The following is a 7,271-nucleotide window of genomic DNA, read 5'->3' on the forward strand; positions in this document are numbered from 1 at the left end:
TTTAAAATACTAAAATATTATTCTAATAAAAATACTATTCAAAATACTATTTCTTAAAATAAATTTTTGATAAAATTCTACAACATATTGCATATTGCAAATAATTGATTTTGTATAAAAATACATAAAAATTTGATTGAAAAAAAAATTTTTGTAATCGGTTCTTTTGCGAATATAGTGCGATTTAAGTAAGAGAGAAATAGAAAGAGTCAAAAACAATATATATAAAATAATATAGAGAATTCAGTTGGCGAAATTTGAATATCTTCTTTTTATAGCATCAGTTTCTATCACGTGCATGTCATTAAAAAACAACCTTGAGAAATATGCTAATCTTACTCATCCTTAAGCAACTTTTATTAAAAAGAAAACACAATAAATCATTATCTAATAAGAAGACAATCGACAAGATATGAAATAATGAATACTAATATTAATAATTATATTATAAATAATAGAAACAGTTTTAAAAAAATAAATTAGTTCTTTATGAATAATAAATATAAAAATTAATTAAATAATTAAAATAAGTCATAAAATTTTTATATTTTATCACATGTATATCTATATATAAAACAGCTACACATCTAAGAAATATTTTTAAAAATTTTATCAAATAATTCATCAATGGTATGATTAGTTCGTTATAAGCTATTGGTTGAGATCATAAAAATTTTTGAAAATCAATTTTTTATTAATCAGAGACGCCACTGAGATCGCCACTGAGATCCTCTGTCTCTTATCGCGTTGTTTCTGATTCGAAGCGGGCCGATAACCGATATATCCTTGCTGTCTATATCCTCAAGCGCGGAATCTTACCGGACAAAGTTTAATCTTCGAAACCATAAAGAATAGATACGAGAAATGCTTTTCTATATCAATAAAAAAGCAGAAAAATTGTATGTATTTGGTATTGAGAGAGATCTTTGCACAAAATATTGAATTGCGCTCATGCATTTGTAAAAAAAATTTAAAAATGCTTAAAATTAAAAATTTTTTAATTTCGAAATATTTAAGTATTCGATGTTTTAAGAGAAATGCCAACAAGAATACAATTTTATCGATAAAATAAATATCATTTATTTCAATCTTAATAAGTTATTCTCTTTCAATATAAAAATAATATATATGATATTTAAGATATTACAATTTGATTAAAATATATATATATATATATAATTCTAAATTTATGCATCTGATAAGGTCACGCCATATTTAGAATATAATTACTTTGAGGAATTGAGATTTCTATTTAGACGGAGATAGCCTTCTAACATTTGATTTATATATAAAACAATAAACCATAAAATACTAATAGATCAATTGATTATTGATGCATAAATAATATATATAAATAAGTAAATAAGTATCTTTATATATCAATTTTAAGTATCATTATATATCAATTTAATCATGTTTCTTGTCAGAGATTTTAATTTTTTCATTTTTAAAATAAATTTCAATAAAATAAATTTAAAAATATTGAGTAAAAAATATTAAATAACAATATTGATTTGAAAACATATTATATTTTATTTATAATTATTAAATATGCTGAAGAGAACAGAATTGATAATATAATAGCATTCACAAAACACATGCTAATCCGGCTAAAAATGAATTGTATATGTTTTTAAAAGGACAAAGAATTATATAAATCATTAAGAAGGGCGACAAACTATTGCACATTCATGCATGTTACTCTTTTTAAATTTATCAACTGTACAAACATATAACTTTATACTTTTAAAAATTTTATATTAATTTGAAAAAAATAAATTGCATAAAGCTTATATTCGATATAATAAATTTTATAAAAATGGTAATACAAATTTTGATATATTATTTTAAATTACCGAACGGATTTTAAATTGAAATAATTATAATACATATTATTATGTAAAGTATTTGCAAAATATCCATAAAGAATGTACTACATGTAATGGATGTAAATTGCAATATTTCTCTGTACTTTCTCCGGAAGTATATAGTGTCGCTGTATATGCGTGGGAATAATACGTGTAAACAATTCGTCTTATGTTCATACAACTGTTCCCCAGGTAGGCGTCTAAAGAGGGACGAGTGACCGGAAAACACAAGTAGATAAGTACTTGATACGGAAGCACTAAATATACGTGCGTAAAAACGAATAAAATGCATTTTAAAAGAGCAGTCAAGCCTGTTATAAGAAGAAATCAAAATCGACTAAAATCTGAAATACGATCTTTGTGAATCATTATTAACCTTATACTGTATATTGTTTAAAGATTTTTTTTTTAATAAGTTAGAATAATTGAATCCTTAAAATCCTAATCCTAATCCTAATCCTAATCCTAATCCTAAAAATTAATTAAAACAAAATCTTATTAGTTAGAATTACATTTTTTATTTATAGAAAACATTCAAAATAATTAACTTCAAATGATATGGATTAAAAATATAGTTGTAATCAGTAAAACGAACAAAAAAAAAAACTATGGAAGGAATCACGAACAATATTTATTTATTATTTCCGTTGTCATGAGGTCAGGAGCTAACTAATCGGTCTTTCTGTTTCGCATCATTCAAAACGTTTGAGATTAAATAATAAATGTTGCTAATAATGCTCTTTCCGGCCACAAGCGCTAATCAATCGCGTTAATTTCTTTTCTTTGTTATTCGATAAAAGCATTTCTTTGAAATGCAATGCAACAAGCTTTCTGGAGCTTTCGCTTTCCTTGGTATATGTAAAAATCGTCATTTTTTACGTCGATTATCTCACTCATGTGTCACTGTTTCCATTAAATAATATGCATATATAACATGCGCGTATATTCATTTCTTGTATAATTAAGAAATAAATGTAGATCGATACATCGCGTGATGCATGTATGATAATACTATTCGATAAACTTTTTTCTAGTGAATTTATTACATATTACTTATGATTGTTATCTTATAATTTGTTTGTAAACAAAGTTTCCTGTGAATAATAAGTTTCTATCAAGAGAATGCAATTATAAATAAATTTTATTTAAATTTTATAACTGCAGTATCCTATAATGAGCAATCACTTGTGTAATCCTACACGCTTATATTATATAAGAAATCGTTGTCAATGCGCAGTCGAATGTTTTTATTCTCATGTGGCATCGACCGCAATACGAATCAATTAATTGCGCATGTTGCACAAACAGAATTGGAATGTATTGTAACATTTAATGCATTTTTTTTTAAATAGCAACAAAAAATGAATTAATGTAATTAATGTTTATCTTAAGTTATATATATTAAGTAACGAAAATATTAATACTCACATCTTTTTTTGAACTGGACAACCGTTCCACCAAAAAGTGGAATAAAACAGAAAGACTAGATTTTCTTCTTGTTGGGAATGACGAGCCTTTATGCACACACGTTCCTTTTTTTTATGAATGCGCACAATTTTCTATATATACTTTTTGTCACCTTTTTTCTTTAGTTTTTGAAATCTTCAATAGAAAGATCTTTAAAACTTATATTTGATAAATCTCTTTAAAATAAGCACATAATATGTAATATAGTAGATTTTCTTGTCTATCTAAATATTTTGTTTCTTCGAATTCAAACTAATTTCCAAAAGTTGAAATAAAGTAAAATAAAACAAAATGAACGAATGGAGTAAATTATTACTGGTATATAAACGATAAGACGGACGGCAGTATTCACGTGGCGAAAACGAAGCAATGCATCGTTTGTGCCAATCTCTTAAAATGTCACGAATTTTTAATCATTTTTTTTTATTTCTTAATTTACACTTACGGATTTATTACCGTAGAATTTGTTAAACGCAAGAAGATATTGGAGGTGGATACTTGGTTGTTAACACGAATTATGCGATCTAACCTCCTATACTTTCAGATTGCGTCTGAAAGCACCGGCGTGAGTGTCATCCAACAGCACATCGTCGACAAGCCGGTATTCTCCTACTGCGCATGCGCTTCACCTCGTGTATTTCACGTGATTTTACCGGATCTACGAATCAAAAGGCTTTTAGTCCACGTGCTTGCATTCTTATACTAGACTCGGTAAGTCGTTTCGTAGACTAGAAGTCAATGCAGCAAAGAAGAAAAGAGCAGGATAGCAATGTTAGTAATCATTGAATAATATCGGTTTTTACCTGAATTTTTATTATATCTCATCCGGACATTTCCTAAAAATAAAATTTAGTAATATTAATAACAAATCATGTGATCGTTCTACTTTATGTTATCTAAACATGTTAGATAATAATTTCTTGAAACATATTCTTGAATATAATATTAAACTTATAATAGATATTTAGATTTTATTTTTTCCATTATTTTGTCATAAAAATTTTTATTTTATATTTGATAATTTATTATATATTACTTAGAATTTGAATTTATAATAAAATTTATATTGTTAAAAATGTTTAAACATGGTACCAAATATTAAGTTTACATTATTTAGAAAAATATAAGAATAGAATAATATATGTACCATAAAAGTATGATACATATATTACATAAAAACATATTTTATTTATTTGTTGATAATCGTTTTATAACGTAGAATCGATATAATGTAGATATTTTGTTGCCATATTTAAATGTATCCAAAGTATTTTTCGAAACTATAGAGATATAATCTAAATCTGATTCAAAAATCATGAATCATAAAATAAGCTAAGATTTTGTTTGATTATATTATACAATTTGTAAAACATAATTTATATTATTTGTCATAAGAATAAGAAGGGTTTAAAAATAATATATAAACATAATTAGAAACATAGTATTACCTTATATTCTTGATAAAATAAAAGCGTCTATGACGTATAACTTGTTAAAAAATGTATACGAATTATTTAATAATCAAAATAAAATTATTTTTTTTCGTTGAAATATATGTAAACATAAGTATAAATGAGCTCTCTTGGTAATACGACACCCAGCTACAGTGTAAAACTTTCTTCAGTATAAAACTTTCTATTATTCTGTAGCTTGTCCCGTTAGATCTATTGTCATAAGCGACAACATTAGAAATGAAAATTTGATACATTTAAAATGTCTATACAAAAAAAAACATTAATTTGATATTTTTCTCTCAATTATTTTCTTTATATTATTTTCTTTTGCATATTTTTTTATGATTTACGTTTATTTAAACGTAAATATATATATTTTTTAAATTTAAAATAAGAAATGAAGTGAAAACGAAAAAAAGAAAATATAAAATCGATGTAACAGTAAAATATGTAACATTTTTTTCTTTTTTAGAATCAGTCTATCTTTTTACAGTCAAAGCATAATAATTAAATACGCTCATTGACTGTCGAATACAGTAAATACAAGAACAAAATTACTTCGTGTGTTAGTTTACAATACTTGATTACTTCATGTCTTCGTGTAAGATCGCAGAATTAATAAATGTTGATTTGTTGCATCAGTTTCTTGAGCACTTTTTATCGAACACATATTCAGTATATATACCCATAAATAAAACCGTCACCTAAATAATTAAGAATGTGTCCGGATACCGTAAAAAACATCTATTTTCTTGTACTTCACATTTTAAATTTATATATTTCCTTTTTTCTTTTTTATTTTGAAATATCTCCATATTGAACACAAACATAAGAATAATATCAATCGAAGCAAGATTTTTTTTATTATCTAAAGAGATCAATTTAGTAATAAATAATAAGAATGCTTTTCTATTTATTAGAATATTAAATTCATTTTTTTTAATATATTATATATAAAATATATAAAATCATGATATATTGATTAATTTATTTAATCAATATATATTGGTATTAATAATATTGACATTAAAATATTTCAATTTTACTTTTAATTTTAATATTTATACGATCATAGACGTACAAGAAAAGAGTGGTTTCGTTGTGTATTTTAAGAAATGATATATACTTGCTATAAAAATTGAACAAAAAAATATAACATATATTATTCATCACCTGAGAAAGAAAATCCAAACTTATAGGTAAAGAAATAATAAAAACGCGAATATCATCGATGTGTATCGTGGAAAAGAAAAAATGTACGTACAATAAAATATATATTTATATACAGTATTCGAAATTATTATGAGCTTATAGGAACCCTGTTGATAATGTCGATAACACGAATGAATTTATTCTATGTCCGAAATATCAACCGAATATATAAAATACTCGCATACATATTATATATGTACATGTTAAAGGTAAAGTCCAAAATTCAATTTAAAGTGAAAATTTGAATTAAATTTTATGCGATGAAACGAAGATTTCTGTGCGATTTGAATACTAAATATAATACCATTCGTTGTATTAATTATTTTAATTAATCTACCGTGAACGGAGTCATCTGTAATTCGATTCAATTCGTCTTGATATTAGAAAGATATTTCTTCACATACACATGTAACTTCATCAATAAATTGACTCCATTCTATAAATTGTGCTCATAATTATATTATTCTGAAAACTTATATATATATATAACGTATTATTACTTATTTACAAATTAAATATTTGTCCACAGACTTTACCTATAACGCATGTAATTGAAGTAATTGCTTTAACCAGCATAATTATTTACTTCAAAATTGACAGAGATATAGAAATATTATATCTTTTTTTTCATTAAACTTATATGATTTTTTTAAAGATATTTTATATCACACTGGAATCAACTGACAAATAGATGTGATAATTAAAACATTGTTCCATATGTAACATTATAAAGATAAACATACGTTCATCGATACATAAATTTACATAAAAAATCATGCTGGTCTTCGACATATTCTAATTCATACTGATATATGTACACTGCAGTCAATATACATCAATAATCAGGCATGTATATGATTGCATGGTCGAATTAGACCAGTATATTATCACAAAATAAATGCTAAAAATTAAATATCCTATCAATTGTCTTCTTTTTTTTCAATATTAAATGAATAGATTCGATATATATACGTAGGCTACTCAATAAATAAGTTATCTTTCCCCATTTTTTTTTAAAAAGATATGGAATTGTTATTAGCTGTATTGACAATATTATTTTTGATATAAATATTAATTTAATTGTATATTATATAAGCATGAAACAATATAACAAATAAAACAAATATATCCAAATTTGAGATACATGCTGTAAAATTCTTCATAAAAAATTATTCCTAACGTATTTTTGCTCGATTTTTATGTATTTTCTCAAAAAAAAAAAAAAAAAAAAAAAAAAAAAAAAAAAAAAAAAAAAAAAAAAAAAAAAAAA

The 7,271-nt window shown here is 24.1% G+C and overlaps 1 protein-coding gene across 2 annotated transcripts in view; it reads right to left on the bottom strand.

The window, feature by feature from the left end:
• LOC102680835 (protein phosphatase 1 regulatory subunit 3C-B) overlaps window positions 1-4,065 on the bottom strand; it is a 14,337-nt gene extending 10,272 nt beyond the window's left edge. Inside the window, exon 1 of one of the 2 annotated variants that reach the window (XR_004151794.1) lies at window positions 3,297-4,059. The gene's annotated coding sequence lies outside the window, so the exon portion shown is untranslated. Of the gene's footprint in view, window positions 1-3,296 lie in introns of both variants that reach the window. The other variant, XM_031515093.1, reaches the window with a different exon arrangement.
• Between the last annotated feature and the right edge of the window lie 3,206 nt (window positions 4,066-7,271).

The sequence above is a fragment of the Apis dorsata genome, unplaced genomic scaffold (genome assembly GCF_000469605.1).
Source record: "Apis dorsata unplaced genomic scaffold, Apis dorsata 1.3 scaffold_52, whole genome shotgun sequence".
NCBI classification, from domain to species: Eukaryota; Metazoa; Arthropoda; class Insecta; order Hymenoptera; family Apidae; genus Apis; species Apis dorsata.